The sequence below is a fragment of the Cyrtonyx montezumae genome, unplaced genomic scaffold (genome assembly GCF_038088225.1).
Source record: "Cyrtonyx montezumae isolate F1298 unplaced genomic scaffold, pur_monq_1.0 scaffold_5, whole genome shotgun sequence".
Taxonomy (NCBI): Eukaryota; Metazoa; Chordata; class Aves; order Galliformes; family Odontophoridae; genus Cyrtonyx; species Cyrtonyx montezumae.
Genome location: NW_027072056.1, coordinates 17188719 through 17212627, shown reverse-complemented (window position 1 = coordinate 17212627; position 23909 = coordinate 17188719). Strand labels below are relative to the sequence as shown.

The 23909-nt window shown below is 42.7% G+C and overlaps 1 protein-coding gene across 2 annotated transcripts in view; it reads right to left on the bottom strand.

The window, feature by feature from the left end:
• The window catches only part of TBL1XR1 (TBL1X/Y related 1), an 84899-nt gene that overhangs the window by 43486 nt on the left and 17504 nt on the right, over window positions 1-23909 (bottom strand). For both annotated transcript variants that reach the window (XM_065748366.1, XM_065748367.1), the window contains exon 2: window positions 8069-8133. The gene's annotated coding sequence lies outside the window, so the exon portion shown is untranslated. The remainder of the gene's footprint in view (window positions 1-8068; window positions 8134-23909) is intronic.

Below are 23909 nucleotides of genomic sequence, written 5' to 3'. Positions count from 1 at the left end.
TCTCTAAAATCCAAGCACAACAACTTCAGAAAGGAAAGACAACACAGATCCCACTGTAGGTGTCCAAGAAATTAATATGCTTAAGTTCTATCTAATGCAATTGTATGTGTATGTTGTATTTATGTATCTATGTGCACACACCTACTTATATGGATCTAAAGCTGCACAGGCACACATCTACACGTACACCCACACACAGGCAGCAACCCTTGCTCAGTTCCTTCTCAAGGCAGAGCCAGTAACACAAGACTGGGATGTCAAGACACACTAAGGCATCTCAGAAGGCTGCAGTTGCATTATCCCAAACCCTTGACCATCCCAGGATTCTGTGATAGGATATTCATTCTTCTTCCAGATAACTACAGCATACATCCAACTATGGATAAAGACTGATGAACACAAGATAAAATCAGCAGCTTAGTTAGGTTAGGTGAAGAAGGAAATTCAATTGAAATACCATGGGTCACCACAGAGAAGATTGTGGAGCAAATGAATTAAAAATAAGAGGCAGGAGCTGCCCCTTTTAGCTACAGGGAGGTCATACAGAGAAGCAGCAGGCAGCCTAGGTAAACAGGGCAGCGGAACAAAACCAGACCGGTCAGTGAAGGCAGCTTCATTCACTACAGCCCTCTCAGCCTGAGTTAAAAAGCAGGATGCCCAAGCCCCCAGGGCCTGCCTGGGTGGACTTGCAACCAGCCACCTAGTAAGCTCTAACAGCACGGACAATACCTTGGCAATGACTGAAGATGAACAATTGAGCACAAAACGATCTCTTCTCTCTTTTTAGACGTTAATTATAACAGAAACTGGGAAATGAAGTGAGCAAAAAGGTATGCCAGCAGTCCATTCTAAGCTGCATTCACACTCACAAATTCATAAGCAAACCAATTATTTGCTTATTGTAAAAAGCACTGAATCTGTAGAAGCAAAGGCAGCAGTGACCTCACCCACAGAGCAGCTGATGGCCTCGGGGTACTGATGGTAGGAAACCAACTTATTGTTGTCTCCTATGTACAGCAAGCATCTCTAGCACTGCTGCCATTTGCAACGTATAAGTCACACTGATCCCTTCACAGCATTTCCTTGGGTTCTCGTACCCTTACCTACTCCTCAGATTACTTCCCATGTCCCAGACGGTCAATCTCCAGAAGGCATCTTTTGCACCTCAGCCCCTTCTTGCTTATACCCAAGCTGACGGCTCATTAGCAGAATCATTTATCAGCTGATGCTGTTAGATGTTTGTTTTCTATGTAAATCAGATTTTGTGCAACAAGAACGGAATTCCAGCCCTTTTGTTAAGTATTTTAATGTGAAATGCTGACATCAAGTCCTAAGTTCATTTGATTATTTTTCTGTTTATGTTATTAGTAATCAGTTTTCTGGCACTCTTTTCTGTTCCAGTTCAATCACTCTGTTGAATTACTTGAACTCCCGGTGAACTGCACCAAAAAAGGAAAATTAACTAATGCCTCATTTGATCTTGTGACCATAAAACTTGTGTTTTCATTCCCTCTTTAACCTTTGACCATCTGTTTTTTCCCCTTAATTTGTGTGCTATGTACCTGATAGTTTTAAATTTGTTTCTTTTATTCATGAAGAATCCACTGCCCTATATTCATTTTAACTGCTGCTGAGTTTTTATTTGCAGATATTCATTGGTAAGCACACACTTAAAATTGGTTCTTCGTAGCCCATCTTACATTCCCACTGCCTTATTGGATTCTCTTCACCAGCACAGATGTTTCCACAAGAAGTGATGACTGCGCTCACACAGGAAAACCACCTCAAAAAAAAATAAAACAGTGGCATTGCTATATTGATTTTAACGAAATACCATTTGCCAGTTCATCATTTAAGATCTCTCATTTACATATTCACTTACTGTACTGATATATCTTAAAAAAAAAACAAACAGATGTTGAATACCTGACAGTATGACAGAACACTTTAACACGTGGGTAGATCACAAAAAGAAATGAAAGGAAAAAATGCCATGGACACTTGTAATGAGAGCCAGTAATCCAAATAACGGCTCACGTTTGACATCCATGCCCTCCACTTATGCAAACAATTCATGGATGTGGATCCTACATCAATATCAACCAGAGGGGTGTGGGAGGATTGGGATCCCATGCCCTGAATATGTTCGTTAAAATCACAGTGAGAAGAATCCAAGGGGTCTTCATTTACTATGACCTTTCATTCTGTTTTCATGGAGTACTACAGAGTCTTCACGTGTAAGTGCAGGCTTCTAGGTCTGGCATCCACTTCCCAGCCACACAGCCGGAGGGCACCTGGTCTTTGGCAGACTGCAGGTCTCAGTTTCTCCAGAGAAAACAGAAGTACATACGTATGTTCAAAGTCATTCCCCCCAGCCTACAGACTTCCTGTTGTTCCACAGCAGCACGCGTTATCTCCCCCTATCTACACCACTGAAACTAACGGGAGCTTTTACTTTTGTTGAGTTGAACCAATATCAACCTTCCGATGACAACAACAAAACCGGGATCACAACCTGACTGCACGTGTGACATCCTAAAACACTTGTGCCACAAGTGCTTCTCCCCTCCAGAAGGCAACGCTCATATGCTCAGACAGCAGGGCCTGTCCTTGGGTTTTCCCCGCACATCCCGCTCCACATGCGCCTAATAGCCAGCTTGCTTTTCAGATGTGCAACGAACGCAGTCGCTGTCAGGAATGTTTAACACTACATTTCCAGTTCTTTCCTACAATCATTCACAGAGTGGAAAAAGGGTCACCTCAGGTTGCACAACTTCACCACTGGCATATGGCAGCAAACCCACAGCAGAAACACAAGATCTTCCTCCCCACTAAAACAGATGGCATGCCGATCAAGTCGGATATAATCTGATGCTAGCTGCACTACTACTGCTATTAAACCAGGAATCAAAAGCAGTGGAAAGTAGTGCAAAGGAAACCCAAGGCAGGGGAGACAGAGGAAGAAGACAAGAAGGAAGAACAGCTAAAAAAAAACAAAAAACAACTAACAGAAGACAACCTAGAGCAGCAAAGGCATACTGCTTCTGGGCACATTTATGATTTAACAACCAGGAATGGCAATAGGAAAGAAACTGCAGTGGCCCTCATCCGATTACAGAGGACGTTCCTCTGGCCTGATGCTGGCCCAGTTCCCTCTGCTCTTGTGATTCACTGCACTGGGCACCTGCCAGGAGCTACATATCCTGCCTGCTTACATAATTACATATTTATGATTCTGCCGAGAATTCTTAGTCAAAGCTTATTTCTGAACTGTAAAATGCTTACAGGATCAGCAGAGAAAGTTCTCCAACAAACGCTACTTCAAAAGAGCCACCACTTCTTGTAATTTTTAAGGACGGTGGTTTCCTCCTCAGCTGAATCATTCAGTAAGTAAACTTTAACTAGCAGTAGAATAAAGGCAAGCGGTGCTTTCCCTCTGAAACAGAGACATTGCTGGTGGCTTTTATTTGTTCTTCGTAAATATATAAAAAATTAAAAACCCCTCCACAAATGCCTCAGGATGCAGCAGTACATAAACTTTTAATTCTTATCACAGTATGCACCCTATCATACCGCACAGTCAATATTTCCTCTATATCACATTACTAGCACTTCCTCTTCAACACATATACCACTATGTCAGCTTATTCATGCCGATCCAATAAAGAGAATTTATGGATGAACACTCTGAAATATCTTTTCTCAGCTGTAACCAATTATCAGACAAGAAGATCACTGCACTCCACCTTTATTTGTTGATAACAGCATTCATTGATTTTAGGAGGAGCAGAATAATTCAAAATTTCATGTCATCACTCAGTTTAGACTAGTTCAAAAACTGCTACAAACACATACCTATATAATTTCCTTCTAAAGGTGTACTCCATCAGCTGCAAAGCCAAAACCTTCAGCAGTAAATTTCATGAGCATTTGTAGGCTCTACCACTGAAAACACTTTCAAGCTTGGTTAGCTTTACACACACAACTATTTCTCACTCACATCTGAAAAGAACCATTCCTATGAATGTGCGTATGAAGAACAAGGGCCTTAGTTTTGTTGCTTTAAAATAAATAGCTCTACTATTCATGTCTTGTTACCAGCATCTTAAGTACTTCCAAGTTTCAAATCCTCTTGAAAGCAAGGGTCCCTGTTTTTAACGTATGAAAAAACAGACTTCAGCTCTATCATTTGTTATTGATTTTGACACAACATTCAGCCACATCTGGAACAGTCCTTGCACCCATTACTGCTCAGCTCTCCCACAGCTTGGTCCAAACCTGCCACGTGGACTCAGGGCAACTACTGGCAATCCTTTTCGTGGTCCCCTGGGGCAAGCGGCACCATCTCCTGCTGCCTTTGGGAAGCACTGGCAGAAGCAGGACTGCCATGTGTTTTAATCAAATGGACAGCCAGAAAATCACATTTATTTACTCTGCCTCTGCTGCCTTAGATGGACTAGAAAGGTCACAGGAAGACTCTACAGAAAACACCACAGAAGGGTTCCAAAAGCAATATCTGCCATGATCTTGGGGAAGTCTTCTGCCGTTGAACCCCATTTTCTTTGGAGTGACTTGCTCCTGCCCATCCCCCCACCACTCCTGCTGTTTCTGGTCAAAACCTGTTGGGTAAATTATGCTGAAGTGTAGCACTCACAGAACTTCCTGATGCAAGAAACTTGGTGCCTGCAAAGCTGTTCCCCTAAACAAGTCTCCTGCATGGAAGAACAGATGCTGTAACATGTGATTGCTGTGATACACCTTCAAAACATGGTATAATATGTTTATCTGAAGGTACACAACTAAAAGAACGGATTTAAAACACCCACCACTTCTAGCACACCAAAATCTTGTACTCCCTCAAGAGACCAGAGAGCCATGGCTGGCTGGGACAACAGGGCTCACTGCACATCCTCAGACTGCCTGGCCCAGAGTGTAATACACACTGATATCTGGTTTCTTCTGCAGGGACACCTGTGGCTGATTCAGCATATTCATTTTTGCCTTTGTACAACCATCCATGTTGTCAAGCAACCTGGACACAGTGGTTTTCAAGATGCCTCTGAACAGGCCTCCAGGTTGGCGTTCTTGTTTGAGGCCTTCATAGCCCTTCTATCTCCTGTGGAATTAAATCCATCACAGCAAGCTGCTAAATAACAGAAAAAACAGATGCTTCCCAGCTTTCTGTAACATTCCAGACTCTGTACACTCCTTTGGGCTGCTGGACGAGATGAGCCTTGAAGATCCACTCCCAACTGAACCATTCTATTCAAATTAAATAGACATACATATATGTATAAATACATACTTACACATACAGACAAAAATACTCATATATAGTTCTATGTATTTATATATACACATACCCACGCATACACAGAGAAAGGAAAGAAAAAGAAAGGAAGAACTGCCCTGCCTCCAAAACTCACTGCACAGTAGGGCGGAAAATACCTCTTGGGTAAGCTAGCTTTTCCATCACACAGCAAAAAGAAAGAATAATTTGCTAAATTTTTTTATGGAAAATCTGATGCGATCTTGCCTTTAGGCCAAAGGACCTTCATTTTTATTTCCAACACATTTGTTAACCCTTGTGACCTGAGGCACCCCATTAGCAGCCTCTAAATTAACCTCTGAAATCCTAGAGAACTTTGCACTACACACCAATTTGCCTCCCCTTACAAAGCCTTTTCTTGTTAAGTCCTCACATCTTCCCTTTAAGAGGCCAACTCACACCAGCTAACCACAGCCACACTCCATTTTAAAAGGCTTGAACTCAGTACAAATATGAGATTTTACAAAAGTTGCCAACAAATCCAATACAGTTTTAAGGATTAACTTATATTGTACCCTATTTATGCATTAACACAACATATTTGATGTGAAAAAAAAAAATAGTATCACCTTTTATCACCTTTGAAATGAAACAAAGAACAAAAGAGGATGTATAACTTCTGCATTTTAGCACTGGTCTGGGTTTTTTTGACTAGCAAGAAATGGAACTAACAGTCATGATTAGCACACTGATCAAAACACTCGTATCATTTCTCACGGGAATCAAAACTGTATTTCTGATTGAAAAACACGTACTGAACATGGGCAGACAAACGAAACCAATGCTGTGAGAAGAGAACACACTGCTCTCTGTAGGTCAGCCCTGTCCCACTCTTTATCTACACACATCTAAGAGAATAGCAACACAGTAAAAACCCATGAAAGTTATATTTAATTACAATCTGGAGTAAGTTATCATTACTTCTGGGATGATGATGAATGTGCCTAGCTTGGTGCTTAGATCTACATTCAAACTGTTTCAGAGTTAATTTAGACATGAGCAATTGTTTAGGAAATACTGGAATAATAAAAAAAATACCACCTTACAGTAAGCAGCCCTTACAACAGAAGAAAAACAAGCTGAAGCCATTTCACTTTGCTGCACGTAATAGCTGAGTATGTTTTATGATTCCTGTAACAACAAGCACGCCCCTGAGAGAGCACAATTCTGAATTTCTAATATAATTTGTAGAGGGAAAATTGGGGCAAAACGCAGCAACAATCCACATGCAGTCCCTCAGTATTTTAAAATTTTATGAAGTATAAGGACTAGGTTAACACGGAATGAGTCACGTTTTTAAGAGAAGCAGTAACACAGACCTGAATGTCAAATCATAACCAAAACCACGCTCAACTAATACAAAATAAAAAGAAATCAGAGAAGCCTTCTGTTGGGAAAAGGTCAACAACAGTGAAAACTCAGCAGTAACAGAAGAGGCCGAGTGCACCGCAGGTTTCACTTTCAGTCAATTAAAATGCCAGGCTAGGTGACCAGGTGCAACTGGCACCTTCTCACTCCACATCTCTGCTCCCTGCCAATGAAATTCAAGCAAAGATAAACTCTGCACATATAAACTGCACTTTGAGCTTAAACATGAGGGTATTAAATGGCATAAACTCTTGTGTAGATCTCCTGATGATATGAGTCACCTTCGCTTTGTGCCAAACACATGCTGCATTACACTTCACTCCGTGATGTCCCAGAGTCAACAAGCTCACTGACTGCATTTCCCAGTAATCAGTTACACCCAGACTAACTCTCTTGTCACTTTTTTTCACAGGACAAAGCAGAGTTGTGAAGGTGTTAGTGAGACTACAGCTGATCTACATATTCTTCAGACCCACTCCCCCACACAAATCAACGCAGCTCCCAGATCCCAAATGGAGTTTCACAGCTTGTGATTAGAAACACCGTCCTTTTAGCACTGAACATAACGATCTAGAGATGCCTGAAACGCAGGCTGACACTTCCTGCATTTAATTCTTAAGTCCAGTGCTGCATTTGACATTCCCATAATACAGCTCAATGTGAGAACGTTAAGACACACAACTGCTGAAAGGACACTTTGAATCTAATCAAAGTCACAGATTAAGTTCCAGTCTTCTTCAGAGCTCACCTCTGCCTTCCACCTGCACAGCTGTTAGAAAGTAGAAATACACCATCAAGACAGTTGGCAAATATAACCTTTCAGTCATCCAAAACACGCAGTAATATTCCAGAGATGGGAGTAAGAAGGTCACACCAACCAAGGCCATTTCTAGAGAGGACTTGAACTGCACTGGTTTTCCTCTGTCAAATGACGCATTGAAGCAAAATACACCTGGTACTGTGTACATTTGTAACAGGAGAAGCTGTAAGCATTGAAATAAGCAGAGAGCCCCCAAGGACTGGGGCAACAGAGCACTAGCCTCACCTACAAGTTGTCCTGAACAGGATTCTGGCCAAAAGAGGAAGCAAACCCAGCTACCAACAAGATGAGCTATGTCACTGTCAAGTCACAATCCTTGATTCAAGACTAACACGCTGCCCTACTTTCCACAGGGTAAAGGAGAAACAACTTCAATTTTCTGTCAAACAGTATAATGCTCTAGATGTTTCTTAGGGAAAAAAAAAATCAACTTGTGTACTGAAAAAAGAAACAACACCACAGCCACTCTAAAAATACCATCTGCAAAAGTGGGACTACAGTGTATTTGCAAAAAGAAACCACACCACTAACTCAGTTAAAAAGGTGCTTACCATTGGCAGTGCATTGATATGCAGAAGTTTTCCTTTCAGGTGTCTCTTGCCACAGACGGGTAATGCTGAAAGAAACAAGGAGACAAAAATAGGAAAAGTCAGTATTTATTATTCTGAAAACAGCAGTGTTAATGTAATACAACATCAGCACAGCCCACCCCTGCTCCCAGCACCAACCTTGTGCACTGCCTGCACCCGAGGCGAGCAGAGCCCCATTGCACAGAGCCCTGTGGGGGGCCTGGGGCACCCACCCCAAGCACTGCCTGCTCAACGAGCACACCACCATCAGACCTCGAGGGTGCTGCCCCCCATCAGGGAGTAGTGGTAAACGAACCACCACCCGCACCACAACCCTGCTGTCTGGATTTGCCTTAACTTTCCAGAAGAGACTGTGGGACACTGACCTGGCTCCCAAAACCTTTTGACCACACCAAATCTCTATTGGAAATAAACCACAGCTGCTAACATAAAACATCCTGAAAGGCCCAAACAAAAAAAAAAAAATCAACATTGGAGCAGTTTGACAGAGGACCCCTTTTCCAAAATGGTTACTTCCACTGAGAAGCAGCAACTAAAATAAACAAACAAACAAATCAATCCAATCTGGTTTCCTACCACATCCTGTGCTGGGTAACCTGGTTTGAGGCCACAGGTGTGCCCAGGCACCAGGCAGACCAGAGCTCTGCAGTGGGCTCAGGGCCTGAGCCAGGAGCTCATATTGTGGCTGCCCAAAGCTGGCAACGTGCATAGAACAGAAATCCTGCAAGAAATCTTTCCCATCTTCCAAAACAGAAGAATATAATCCGAAGGATCCTATGCTCTCATAACATTGTAGTTGTTTTCTTTAAGTCTGGTAATTATGTCATGCATCCTACAATAAAATAGGTAAAGTAGAGGCAAATGTTTTTCCACACCCAAGTGCATGTGGACTCCATGCACAGCTGTAACCATTTCCACATAGCACCAGTAAATTATTTTTACTCACACCATCATTTCTGCATGGCTGCTTACCATGCAAATGCTTGCACACTACCTTTCTTGTTAGGAAATAATTTCATCGCCCACTCAAAGAACAGAAAGAGGGACAGAAGGACACGGGTGACTAATAAAGCATCACCCGTGTTTTGTTTAATCTACAAACACATCTCTAAGCTGTTCAAAAACCTTCACAGCAAGTAAAGAACCTTCAGGGCTTGTGACTAACGCAGTTCTCAAGTGCCTTTTCCAAACTCAATCAGTAGGAAACAGTTATTACAAACCCGTGTCTGAACCCACTGCTGGGGCAGGCAGAAGCTAACAGCACGAGGAGCTGCTGCAGAGGATGCTGAAGAATGTGAGTACGCTGGGAATTGAAAGAATTTGCACGCGCACTCATTTTCCTTTGCTTGGTTGGGCTGGCAGGGCAGAAGCTATGTTCACGGGATGAGGAGAGCTGCCCTTGCCAAGGGGCATGCTGTCCCACGTGGGGCTGGCTGGTCACTAAGTTTGTTCTTCCCCGCAGCTTTTGGGGCTGCGCAGAGGAAAAAGCTCCATGGGCTCACTCAGCAAACCCCATAAAGAAACATTATCTGCCTATAACTGGAGTTTTCCTTAGAAAGGACAAGAAACAACCAACACCTGACCTCTTTGTCTAAAGGCAGCTTAAATCAGTGTCAAGCCTGCATCCCAAGCACAGCGGAGGAGAGTTCCACGCAACATTCCCTTCAAGTTGTTCCACTTGCAAAAGAACGCAGCAAACACAAATCAAATGCCAACTGCACAAATGCTTTCAACAAAGAAAGGCCTTCAGTGCCCACCACCCCAAATGCCTGCACACCTTGCACAGTGCTCTGAGCCCCTCACAGCCAGGCTAAGTGCCCAGCCTCCTCACCTGTGCCTTATGCCTGAACTGAGCAATGACACTGGAAGAAGCTGAAAGCAGAGGAGCAAGTACAGAAAAGCTCCCCAACTCTGCTTCCTGCCCCCTTGTGCCTGCCTGCCGTGGCTCTGATCTTAAAGAGGAGCACTTGAAATGACAAAGATCTTTAGAAAACACTGGGACGTCCTTCTTCAGAGCCCAACACTGACTCTGCCTTGTCAGCAGATTTTTCTTTCCCTATTTATCCTATTGGAGTTTGTTATTTGGCATGTACCTTGAAATAAAGCAGGTGACAGCTGTAATGTATTGATTTTAGACTCGCCCTCTTTATAGGCTGACCGGTTACAGTGATTTAACCAGGTGACCAGGTGTAGTAACAGCCACGCTACCCTACACTTAAAAATAACCCCCTAAATGCCCTTGAAGCTGATAAGACACACCTGGGCAGAGTATCAGCTGCTGCAACTAGATCTTTCCTCTTGGAGTGAGCAGGGTTTTGTGGTTTCTGAGTTTTTGGGGTTTTTTGTTTTTTTGGTTGGTGTTTCTTTTTAAACACATTCACTTTTGACTGGACTCCTCCTCTCAACCTAAAAAGAAACAAAACTTGGGCAGCACAGAGCACTTCAGGAAAAAGCACATCCTGCCAGACCCCGGGGCTGGCAGCACACTCCTGCCAGCTCGGCCAGCACCGCACAGACAATCCCACCAGTAAGGCCAGCGCTCATCCCACAGCTGCTAGCCCTAAAAACAAAACCAGAATGCCAACTCATGCTATTAGCATCTAGGTCTGCTGTCATCACCAAGTCAGAACAGTGCAACAAACCACAGGTGACAACAACCCTGCCACCACAGCGATAAACCCGCACCCTAACATTCTTCCTTGCCTGGTCTTCCTTCCTTCCTTGCAAAAACATCTTGCTGTTTCCCCCCATCCATGCACGACACAGAGCAGCAGCAGCACCTGGGCTGGACAGACTCTCCTCTTCTGCACGAGTTGAGCCGCTCCCACTCCCTGTTTCCACTTGTGTGCTCAGATTTTTCTTCTAATCCTCTTAGGACAGCAGTGTTTATAGTGCTTTCTGAGACTTTTGTGCTATTTGAGCTTTAATAACAAATTTGCTCATTAAACGCTGTGCTCTGTGAATTACAAAGGCCTTCCAAGGACACAGGATCTTTTCTCCTCAATTCTCCTCGAGTGACCCACCTTCATCTAGCCTTGTTATCTGCAAAGAGCATCCCAATCAAAACAGAATTAAAAATAACTAAATCCTGGATGTTACTCTCAGTAACTAGGCTGCAAAAAGCATCAGGCAATAGCTTTAAAAACCTAAATTGAAAACTAATCACTCCACTGAATCCTTCCTTTCATTTGGCTAACAGGCATATACAAAACCAGCGGTGATTCTGCCATTGCCACGCTTGGAACACAGAGATCAGAGGTTACTTCTTGTAATTACACTTTCACTGTGATCTATGGGATTTTTAAAGAAACCTCTACAGTACTTCTGCAATAACACCTGCTTTGGGATCTCAGAGAGAAAACAAACTCAGATTTATCACGATTCACAGAGACTCAACCAACTTGAGTCAAGAAGACCAACTCAAGAAGGGAAACAAACATGGACAAGTGAGGGAAAAAAGTAAAAAATAAACAAGGACCACTCACAAGACAGCATTAGGAATGGTCATCGCCTGCAGCTGACTGACTGCAGCGAGGTTGGTGCTGACAAACACGGCCCTGCCCAGCACTGCTCAAGGGCCACACTAGACAGACAGCCCAGCATCACCCTCAGACAACTCAGGGCCTCGTCACAGCCACGTAGGATCATGCTCAGTACTCAGAGCCCCCCACTGAGGTGCCCATCCGCGATCCCGAGCTCCATCTGAAGCAGCTTTCCTCTGCCGATTAACTGAGAAATCTCCATTTCCTAACCTTGGTTCTGTTCTTAGGTCTGCATTCTTATCTTTGTAAGAAATCTGAAAAACACAGATGCAAGCCAGCTTTCTGGACTTTTAAAAGAATACTTAATACACACACACACTCACATCACACATAAAAGGTGCACAACTTTTCACACATCAGAAATTCTCTTTCATATACCAAACTCCTCTATGTATACAGCAGCATGTGAGCCAATGATTAAAACAAAGCAGGATATCTGAGGGGACAGAGGAATGGCTACAGCAGACAGCACTGCCCTAGGGAAAACAGAATCTGGATGTATGAACACCCTTCAAAGTGCACAATGCAGCACTCACTGTGCTATGATAAGCACAGAAAAGAAAGACTTAAGCAAGAGAATATCGTGGCACAGCAGCAGCTACGTCCATGTTTAACACAAATTTCTTTAAAAGCACAAAACTGAGGTAATCACAGATGACAGTTTATAACATTCTGAAAGGAAAGGAAGCTCAATTGCTGGAGAGGAAACCGTACTGGCCAGCCCCATTAAAAACACATAAAGCACCAGAGTAATCTTGTCAATACCAATTAGTTTGTACCATCAGGGAAGGCGGGGGAAGAGCCCTGCTGCAGCACAATTTCACTTGCAAGTCATTTAAATGAAATTCATTAGTAAGTAACCCAATTCACAAACTGGAACTTAAAAATCCTGGAGAACAAAGTGTAATCCAGCCGAGCTTGGGAAGACCACGAGTGGTTGTTGCTCCAATAGCTCCTGCTCCAAGCACTGAGCGTGACGCGCCATAAATCCCACCTTCACACTTACACATACATGACCATCACCCAGCTATGTAAACCCTGGGAATATTTAATTTATGCTGCTTGTTTGTTCTCTTCTGAAAACAGCGAATGGTGATTCACTGACAAATGTTTGTGTTTTTATTCTGGAGCTGAGTTACAAAAAACTTAAATTCACCCCAGGGAAAAAAATAAAATAAATAAATAAATAATGCACAAGTACAAATTGTTTAATTCCTTCTCCCAAAGGTATGAAGAGTCTCTTCCCTGTGACACCGAGCCCTCTCCAGCTTCCCAAACAGCCTCAGCAGCAACAACCCCCAGCACCTTCCAGCACGGCTTCACAGCTGGATGCTGGAGATCCCCTTCGTGGCCAGCATGGGAACCCATTCCTATCAACTGATAGCTACAAGGTTAGCAGGGCTTCTAAACAGGTCTGTAATCTTGGTATGGGACAAAGCTGGAACAGCAGCCTTGGGTGTAAGACCTTTCTCACTGAGATTTCTGCTCCTGGTGCCTGCCCTGTGTGCTTTCAGATATGGAGGACAAGATGTTCCCCAGCTTTGGGATTAACAGTGGCACTGCAGAAGAAACATTCCACTGTGGAAAGCACCAGAAATTGTTAGAGTAGGGCAAAGGTACCACTCTACATGCTTCTTAAACTCATTTCTTCTTAAAGAATCTAATTTATTGAATTCATTTTCACTGTGCCCAGTGCACCACGCTGTGGGAGGTGGGACGTGTGTCTCAAGTAGGTACCACATTTGGAAGTGCTGTTGAAATGTTCAAATAAGGAATTCCCTGAAAGTAACAAGAAGACATAACACTGTAGCATCTCCAATCCTATACAGAGGTAACCACCATTAGGGCTGTGGCTGTGCTTCTCTCAGTATCAGCACCACTAGTCCCCTTCACCTCTCAGATAACCCAAAGTCCAACCCAGCATCATTCAGAGCAAAAGCTCAATCTGTGCAGTGTCCAGCCAAGCTAAAGAGCTACTAACAATGCTGAAGCAGCGCAGCACGACATGCTGCCTGGTGCCTCGGACAGCCCTGGGAATCCCAGCACAGCAGCTCACAGCAGAACAGAACGATGCACTAGGTAATAAGGACCACAGCAGAAATAGCAGAGACAAAAATGGTATTAAAAATGTATCACTGAGAACCTGTGCGCGTCTGTCACACTGACGGAACATGGGAAATGTCTGCATTAATATTGTACTTATATATGTGGTAAAAGACACTGAAACTTGTTCCAAAGAATAAGCAGCCGACAGAAAAGCACAGCAAATATTTACATTAGCAGCATGGTCACAGAGAAGAGCATTTATTAAATAAAAGGACTGAAGCCATCAATCAACAGCAGCATTAAACTAATCTAATCATGCCCCTGCTTTACCTAGCTTTTTGAACAACAGGATCTAGGCACCATCAAGGAAAACAAGTGTATGTGAATCATCAGTGATAACGGAAGGATCTGATGAGCACGGGGACACAGAGCTGTGGCAGAGAGGTCCCAGATCAAGGCCACAATTAATTAGGATCAAAACAGTGCCTCACCCAGTATGCTATAGGTAGCAGTACAATAGGGTTACCTGCACTTTAGTCAGCTGTTACGGTGATACTGAGCACCTCTCACTCTACTAGTCCAGTTTTAAAAAGAGCTTTCCCTAAAAATGCTATTAACTACAGTAATTAACATTTCAACTATGTTGTTTTTTCCTACTGTAGAAAAATAGCTTTTCTTACTGCAAATGAGTGCAAAGAAATACAAAAACAAAACCACCACCACCAACAACAACAAAGTGAATTCACTCGTTGCCAAAATGACTGAAGTTGGTTATTTTAGCTTCACTGAAAATATTCTTTGTTGAATGTCCTTCCCATAACTGCAGATGTATGCCTCAATTTATAGCCCTCCTAAACTATGCACTGCCTGTGCAGAACCACACACAGCAGTCGTTCATCCCGTAAGCAGATGGAAGCACGATCAGAAACCTACTGTGCTGCTTTGCACAGTTATAAAAGAGATTGCCAGAGCGATATCCCCAGCACCATGTATCTTCCTTTGTCCGAGACAAAAGGTTTCATCCAGCAGAGATTCCAAGGGATGGGAGTGCGAACTGCAGGACAGCCACACCAGGGACCCCCGGCCCCCACCTCTGTCCAAAGGGACACGAATGAAGGTACCTAAGGAAGAGTCCAAACTGTTTCTTGTGTGCCAGTTTTCATTCTGGAAGGTATCAACTTTAAATCTTATCTCTGCCGTAATCTGACTAATACTCTTCTCAGTGTCTCATTTTTCCACTCTTATTTTCTCTTCTGCTCTTCAGCAGAGCACCCTGTACACAGGGTTAATAGAGTCTTGTTTTCTCTGTAATGCCTGTCCTAACAGACAACAGTAAAGGATGAGTCAATGCCATCAGGAATGACCAGAATTTAAGCTTTAACCTTTTTCGAAGAATTGACACTGTTCTCAAAAGCATTCCAGAGGAAAAAAATAAAAATAAGAAAAAAAAAACACTTTTGTCAAGTATGTTATTTATTAGTACAAAAATGGTACTGTTTCCTACTCCACACACCGAGCAGGTTTTTAAGCTCAGTGAAAGCCCAGCTGGTAACTCAGGAAGACGTTAATGGATCTGGGCTCAGGGAAGGAACCTAACTTCCACAACCAGGAAAACAGACGTGGCAATTTAATAGGAGCAGAAGTCAAGGGAAAGAAGAGATCCAGGTTTTAGACAGATCTACTGAAGATGCTGTAACTGGGAGCACATGTTAAACAATAGGGAAAAAATTCCCCAAAATAAAATGATGCAACTGGAAAACAGCAATAGGAAATAGCCTACGCTATGGGACTTGTGCTATTTTAAAAGAGTATGAAAGACTGGGAAAGGAGTAATTCTGCCTCAGGACACATCTCGCACAGTGTTTGATCTACATCTTTTCCCTTTCTTTACTTTTTGATTCTTATCTCGATTGTTTCACACCAGGAATCTGAAAGTGGCTGAGCTGTACATCCGGCAAATCCTGCTGTTCAGACTAGATTAGGCTGAAGATAGGACTGCACCATTTGGGAATTTCATTTACCGAATTCTGCCTCTGACATTGCCCGCACAATTCCTCTCCAACTGCTGTCTGGTCTTCATGAACAAGGCCCTGCTTTCTTGGCTTTCTCCTTCTCCAAGTCAACACACAATTATCAGTGTGATCTGCTAGACTGATCAAAGCAAGCAGCAAAGACTGGAAGCCCTCCAGTACTGGTCTTGGAAAAAAGAAAGAACAACGTCAACCCCTTACTCTCAATTAAAATAAACTTATCTACTTGATCTTCCAACATGTGAAAGATAGAAAGCCTATCCAAGCTTTATTTTTAGGACATGCTGGATGGCTACCATCACTGAAATGACTTGCTCCTTGCGTACCTTTGGCTGCTGATACTCATCTACTAAGGCATCCACAAACTTGCCCACAAGGGTCAGCTTTCAAACACCCTGTCTTAAATTAAAAATACAGTGAGTGTCTAAAAGTTCAAATGCATATATGAATAAAATAAAAAAAGATGCCTTTATCTTCAGTTACAATATACAGATTTTCAGTTATTTTATTATTGATAGACTGTAACGGAGGGCTGTGCATTTCACTACTTTCTTTCTTTTGTGACCATACTAAAACAAGCTCACTAACCAAGGAAACAATTGACAAATTCTTGAGCCAGGAATATCAAATCAACACATTTGTCACAATGCTCCACCTCACACAAGTACTTCCACTCCGAGTCAGATGTGTCAAATACCGGGCTCTGGTTCATCTCCAAGCAGGGCACACTGCAGATATTATTGCAGTCACACCTAGTCAAGGGTGTTTCTTTTGTTCCTCCTCTTTTAAAATAGAACAGAATGAGGTATTTAACGCTAATAAATGCACAGAACTTAAGTTGCTATACAATAAATGCACGTAACTTGACAGCACCATAATGATGCATCTTCCAGTTGCTCAGGAGGAGTAACAATCCAGGTTTACATACTGCTTTACTAAAAAAGACACTATTTACCACATGGGATAAAGCACAGTCCAAGATTTACACACTTAGTCACACGAGGCTGTACAGCTGCAGTCATTTATCAGAGGTTGGAGTTGGCTTTTCTGTGTCTTATTCATTTCACTGCCTAAGGAACAAGTAAAACCTTACACTAAAAAGCCATCTCAAACACTAGCACTTCCATCCCATGTAACACCTTACAATTTTTGTTACGCTAACACTGTCCACAAATAAAGCCCTTTGCAGATGTACTGCTACTGGACTGGCTCTGCACCTTCTCTAAGAAGCCTCACTTGACCATCTCAGTCAGAGCACACCAGGGCTTGGCGCACAGTACTTCTGATCAGAGGTATTTTGGTTTGCTCTTTTGAAAGGACACAGCATTTCCAGCTTTTATAGAAGCACAGAGAGTACTTTTCCTACCCCAACCAGTGGGCATTCTACCCGCAGTGCCGTTCTGCCTTCAATCTGCCAGTACTGAAAACCAACCCTCACTAATTCTGAACAACAGTATTTGGTGCATCAGATAACCACACTGATCTAACTACAGCTTGACACCAAATAAGAAACATGCTCTCCATCCATTTGCAAGCTTCTAAGAAGTGACAAAGGCTTACAGAATCAGCATAAGCAAAGGCTACGTTATGCAGTTATGTGCTTTAACAGAAGTGTAGCACACCAACAAATCCACCCAGTTAGCAAAATTAAAAAAATAAAACTCAACACTACCAGTAGATAAATGTTTTAATAGATTTCAGCGCAGTTATCCTCTCGAAAAAAAGAAACCCCTCTTCTGAATCCAAGACAAAACAATCAGCTCTCTGAAACAAGGGCACGTTGATGTGAATCGGTTTCACTTTGATCCACCCTGGGCCTCTGCAGAAACTCCTTCTGCTATTAAGCACTCAAAGGTGTGAATAAAGGCTTGAAAGACACGCTCCAGAGCAGCAGCAACGCTCAGCCTCAGTATTCAGAGAGCAGCCCAATGCTTTCAAAAGGACAAGATTCGAAGCAAGTAGGAAAGGCACTCAGCAGCCAACACAGGTACATCTCTATTTCTGGATACAAGTCAGTGGGAACTGATTGAAAAGGACACATCCACATCCCGAGGTTTGTTCCTTTGCAGGTAACACCACACATGTGGAATGTAGGTGACTGAGGGAGCTGCAGCACTCTGACAACAGAACAGAGCTGTCAGATGGTGATATCCTGACAGTACTGTAAATTGTGCCCTGATGAACAAGTATGACTTACTGAACTACTGAAGTTCCTACAAACTACACCCGGAAAATTTCAGCTGGTGGCAATGCTCTGTCCGTCCTGATGAAACAGAGCTTTCTGGATGCATTTAATATATATCAAATTGTCACGTTGCTACAGGCTCCATCTATTATAGACAAATAGTAAAATTTGCAGTCCAATTCCCAGCAATTTGTATTAATACACCACTGAGCCAAAAATTAGAAACGGAGGTCAAAACTTCAGTCGTACCCACAAAAGAACAAGTCCCACCTTCTTTGGGGATTTCTTTTTTATTTTGCTACTTTGAGTTCAGCTTTATCACTTACTTCTAATCCAGCCAACGTTCAATACTGAAATGAAACAAAATTGCATCCAGACCTTGGGAAAACTTCAATAATCATGCTGAGAAGGAAGAAAAAAGAATTAAAGGGCAGACATACATAAGGCTGCCTATCTTAGCTGAACCTGCAGAAGTTTCTGTTTGCTGTATGCATCCAAAACTCATCCTCTCAGCAGTGTGTGGTATTAGGATGAGGGGAAATGGACACAAACTGATGCATAGGAAGTTGCACACAAACGTGCATGGGAACTTCTTCACAGTGCAGTGACGTTATATATATATGTATTTATATTTATATCCATTTCTTCAAACAGTAAGCTGTATGGTAGTAAAAACTAAGAAAACCAAACAGACCTTCGTATAGGAAGCAAAATGTTGTCTCTCAAGCATCTGTACACCTCCTGCTTGCATCTCCAAATTGTGCATGTTGTATAAACTTGAGAAATGGTTTTCTAGAGGGCATTCAGGCTTTCCTCACTTCAAGTGAAAACTTTCATTAATTGAATGCAATCTCTAAGGATTTATCTTTTTTTTTTCCCCCTATTTTTAAAGAGGTATGTGAAAAGTCACTTTTCATTAAGTATCTGGCTGGGGAAGCCCAAGAAACCCAGCAGCAGTCTTTGATCAGCAGGTACAAGGCCTCTGCTAGTTTTGGAAGGGTTTTACACACAGTAACTTTTAAAATCTTTGGATCGTTGCACCGAAGCCTCATTTCAGATTACTCCTGGTCTGGAGATATTAGGGATTAGCATTCTGCCAACTCATTCCTTCTGGGAAGTAATCAAGCTCAGATGCTGGAGCCCCTAAGCACAAAGTGCATAAAGGGATCCAGCAAGATGGGATTGGCATCTAATTGCCACTCTGGCTCCATCAACTTGCTGTCAGATTCACTTTTCTTCAGTTCAGCGCCTGAGGAATTTCCAAACAAGGCCAAGTGAATCAGCCAACCTCCAGTGTGCACCCACACCACGGGTACGCTCACTGGGCTGTTCCTACGGATGGGACACCATTTGGGAAAGCTAAGAAAACAACTCATTCCCCGTACCCCTACGAGCTGCAGAGCATTTCAGTCATCTTCCAACATGCTCACACCCATGGACTGGTTAAATGTATTCAAAGATGCACCATCAACTTCTACAGATCCTCTTCCGACCTTCATTTCTAAAAGCTTGCATAGTAATTCGCTTGCAGAACTTCAAATCCTCATAGGAGGAGGATCCTGCTTTAAGTCAAACTCCTACACTGCAGGTATCTGATATACAGTATAAGCAATGTTTCGAAAGTAAACAAAAATCCCACAGATTTCTACTTGTTGGTAAGATGATCAAAACCAGTAAGAGGTTCCAGGAAGGGGACGTGAATTTTGTTCATTCATCCCCTGCGTCTACTGACCCCTTGGCTTCATAAAGCAATTCCCAAAGCCTTCAGAAAAAGCAGAAGAGCCCACTGGGTACAGATGGAGAACAAGCACGTTATTTAATAACCAGAAACTATGTATGAGAGACCTTTTCCAGCTTTATTTTTAGCACAGCATCTCCATAGGTACAAAGACTGAGCTTGAACACTGAGAGGAATGTAATGAGAAATTTGTTTTAACCATACAGTTCTAGCAGGTTATTAAGACTGCATCATTATCCTCCTTGGACAGTAATTGGCAATAAGACTACATGCTCTGCTCTTAGTTTTTGTTTCATTGATGAGTTGTGAGGATAGAGAAACGTTGCTCATCCAACACGCTGTTTATTTAATATTCAGCTTTCTTCAACTCTTCTTACGCAAAGCACAAATGCTGATGATCAATTATTTTAGCAATCATAATTCAAGCTAAAATTTTACACTCTGTAAACACATTATCATGGCCACCACATTATGCGTTTGAGAAATTCCAACTGCAGCAGCCCATACAAATGAACACAGTGTGCTGAGCTTGCGGCACAGTTCTGCTCTGAGTAGGCACGAGAGGTCCTCCTGACATGAACAAAGCACATACACATGCTGGATGTTTTACTGGGGGTGCCCAAGCACACACATTCGTACACTAAGATGATTGCTCCTTGCTTTAAAAAATAAAAAATAATAATAAAAAAGGACGATATTTATCCCTAATGGTCTCAATCCTAACACTAGTTTAATTTGTTTAAACACAGACTATCACAAAGGACAGGTAAATCAAATGAGAGTTACTATCTCATTCATACAAAAAACTTCTTAAAAACTACACCAGACTGATGACAAGAAGAGCTGATCTTCCAGAAGTAACTGTCAGACCTTGGGAGCAACCTAGGACACCCCACGCTTCGTGGATGGCCTAACACATACTGGGACACAGGTCAGGACAAACACGATTCAGAACACACGGCACTGATCGACAAGGGGCAGACTGCCCCTGAGCAGCCCAATGGCCTTCCCTGGCACCAAGGAATGGATTTGTGGGGAAAGGGAACAGTTGTGAGCTTTTGCCCAAGTTGAGCAAGGCTAAAGGTGACTGCAAAGAGTGCTTACACTCATTCACCGGAAGCTGAGTGAATCCTGGAATTGCCATTTAACTTAGATTCCTTATCAATACAGTACGTACCACACAGAAAAGACAAATTTGTCTACTTCAGTGTGAAGCAATTGGAATATTGGAGCGAGAGCACGTGCTCTCACACACTTGGAACAAACTGTTACAAATGTACTGGAAAAAAAAAATCATGCACTGGGCATATTTAATAGGCAGCTTCTGCACAGACAAACACTAGTTCTAATCCAAACTAAAGCAACGTAAATCTAGCCAAGAAACGTGTTCAGAAACACATCACTGTATCCATGTATGTAGGCACACACGTTTTCAAATACTTTATTTAGGAGCACATTTTGAAAGCACAAAGGAGAGCATGCTGAGGGCACGAGTCCTCAGCTTCCCCTCATGCAAGGGGAGCTAAGCACACATGACCACATCACCATGACACACACAAAGCTCTCTTCTGCTGGAAAAAGAGCAACAGCTGCAAAAAAAAGAGCTTAAATCACAAGTGCCTGGTGGGAGAAAAGAGGAAGGGAGCTAACAGGAGTCTCAGCCCGAGCTTCAACAGCATCCTGCCTTCATAATAATCCATCCTGCAAATGTACTGGGATTTGTGGGAGCGTTCATAGTATGAGCACACTGCAAAATTTTAGCTTTTACGGGGTTTCCAATGGTTACATAGATACAAATTAAGTTCTGCACTGATACACAGAATTCTCTTGAAAATGTTATCTTTCAAACCACCTCCACCTGAGGTTAATGCAGGGTTAACTTGGCAGAGTGGTATTTATGGTGCTTCCAGATTTCTGAAATAGCTGCAAAATCCCTCTCTTCTCCTTAACTAAATAGCTGCATAGTGTAATATTTCTTCCCACAGTAAAACAATATGTGAACAACAAAAAATAATCAAGAATTAAGATTCTGAGAAAGAACCTGTGACATGCAGCACAGCCATACTTGGCAGATCACAGCATACTCTATTTAAACAGCAATCACCTGAAGTGATCATTATATTAATTAAAGCATATACTTAGAATACCAGCTTATAGGCAGTCCCCTTCGTACCTGGCACATTCCATTCAATTCCCGTTGTTCTCCAATACAAACCTTGTTAACTAAGACCGTGCAATGGGAATGTCCACTCCTTAAATTAACAAGAGAAGTGAGCCCAGACACTCCTGGAAGTCTCAGAGAATATCTCAGGGCTCCTTAAACATTAAGCAAAGGGAAGTAGAAACAACACAACGGTATCCTTATTTGAAATGCTTTCCATATGCTTAGACTATGACTGCACATCTTCAGTATGTGCAAGTACATACATAGACAAAATGGAAAACATTCATTTATTAAAAACGTTTACATGGACTATGGATGAACTAGGTTACATTTGTATTTTGCAAATCTTTCTGCACAGCACTTGTAAAGAATGGCCATCCATGTGCAAGAAGCCCTTGCATGGACTTTCATCACCTTCTGCTTGAGCTCACGCTGGTCCTTACAAAAACAAACCTGTCCCACTCAGATTCAGTTCTCATTCCCCCAAACATAACACACTTATCATGTTCCCTTTTAATAGGGAAGAAGGGCCCTTGCACTTTGCTCATTGCTAACTTGGAACCAAGGAACCGACACCAGCTACTGACAAGTGGCTAACAAAGTACTAGACCTATTTTCAAATAAGCATCAGCATGCTTTCTCACACAGTGCTCATTAGGAGAGGTGCTCCCAAATTCACAAGTCTCCTTTGAGTCCCTTTTCAAAAGTCTCCTATACCATGTTGACTCTAAAAAATTCAGCTTCTGTGTATTCAGAAGCTGAATTTTCCTTCCCTTACTATACATAATGGCTTTTTGAACTCACCAACTTTTTAGCATTACCACGTTCTGACGCAAAGAACTCTGCAGGAATACTTTAAAAAATATATAACAAGTTTTCTGTATCTTGGACATCAGCTAGTTTTGCTGGATGCCTTTAGCTTCAGCATCACAGAAACAACAAATGCCTCCTAAGTACCCTCACTGCAACATCCAGCATCCTCCTACACACCTCTCCCATGACCTCACTCAGCTCTGCTCTGGATGGGTTCATCCCACCCACCAAAGACCATGAGTCTGCATGACAAAACTGCTGCTGCTGATTCTGACTGTAGAGGTGATGCTGCTTTCCTCCCAGCAGGACGCTTCACTAATGTCTCACTGAAGGCACGCAAGAGATGAGCTTGTTTTCCCTTCAGCAGGATGAGCTTCTGGAACTGTTCTGCCTCAAGGACATAAAATGCTGAGTCCAGCATCAAGTATACGAGGAAATGTGCCAACACCATAAACTTGCGCAGCGAGAAAAAGGAGTTCCACATCACCCATGCCAACAGAAGGGAAAGGAGTACAGTAAGCTGAGGCGTGCCAAATCTTCCCTTGGCTACTATGGTTATTTCATCTCCACACCTCGTCTTCCTGCCACGAGAAGAGAACTGGGGCTGAAAGTTACAGAGGATGAAGCGTCAGCTGTGAAGAACCAGAATCCTGCAGGGAAGCCATAGCCCTGGTCCCTGTGCTCCTCAGTAGCAGCCCTCACACCCATGCCCCCAGAGCCTGACCCACCTCCTCCACCATCACTCATCCTACAACAGCAGAAAAAAAAGAAAGTAATCCAATCCCTACTCTAAGGAGCAAAAAGGAACGGAAAAAAAGCAAGTTCAACATGCACGTCTCCATTAACGCACTAAGTGAGCACCTTCCCCATGGTACCCACAGCACAGCACAGCAGTAATGTCCTAATAAATTTGTATTTTTAAGTCAGGAAATCCATTTTGGGTACAGATTTGAAGGCACAAGAAAAGGAGACTGTCTAGCACTGCTTTTGCTTTCCCTTCAGCGTGAACCTGGAAGAACTTCAGTAAATGCACTGGGAGGTTTTATGGTTCTCCTGCTCTAAAGATTTGCCTGTTCTTTGCAGAGATGTTTCACTGCTTCTCACAGAGCCACAGATATTTCCAAGCTAGTAGCCACAGTCAATCACTGTTATTTTTCACTCTCCAACAGAAACAAGATAATCATTAACTACAGCATCAGGGAAAATAAAATCCATGGTGCCTCGCTAAGTTAACGCTGCATATCCAATAAAAATAATCACTTCAAAAATCACAAACCCCATCAT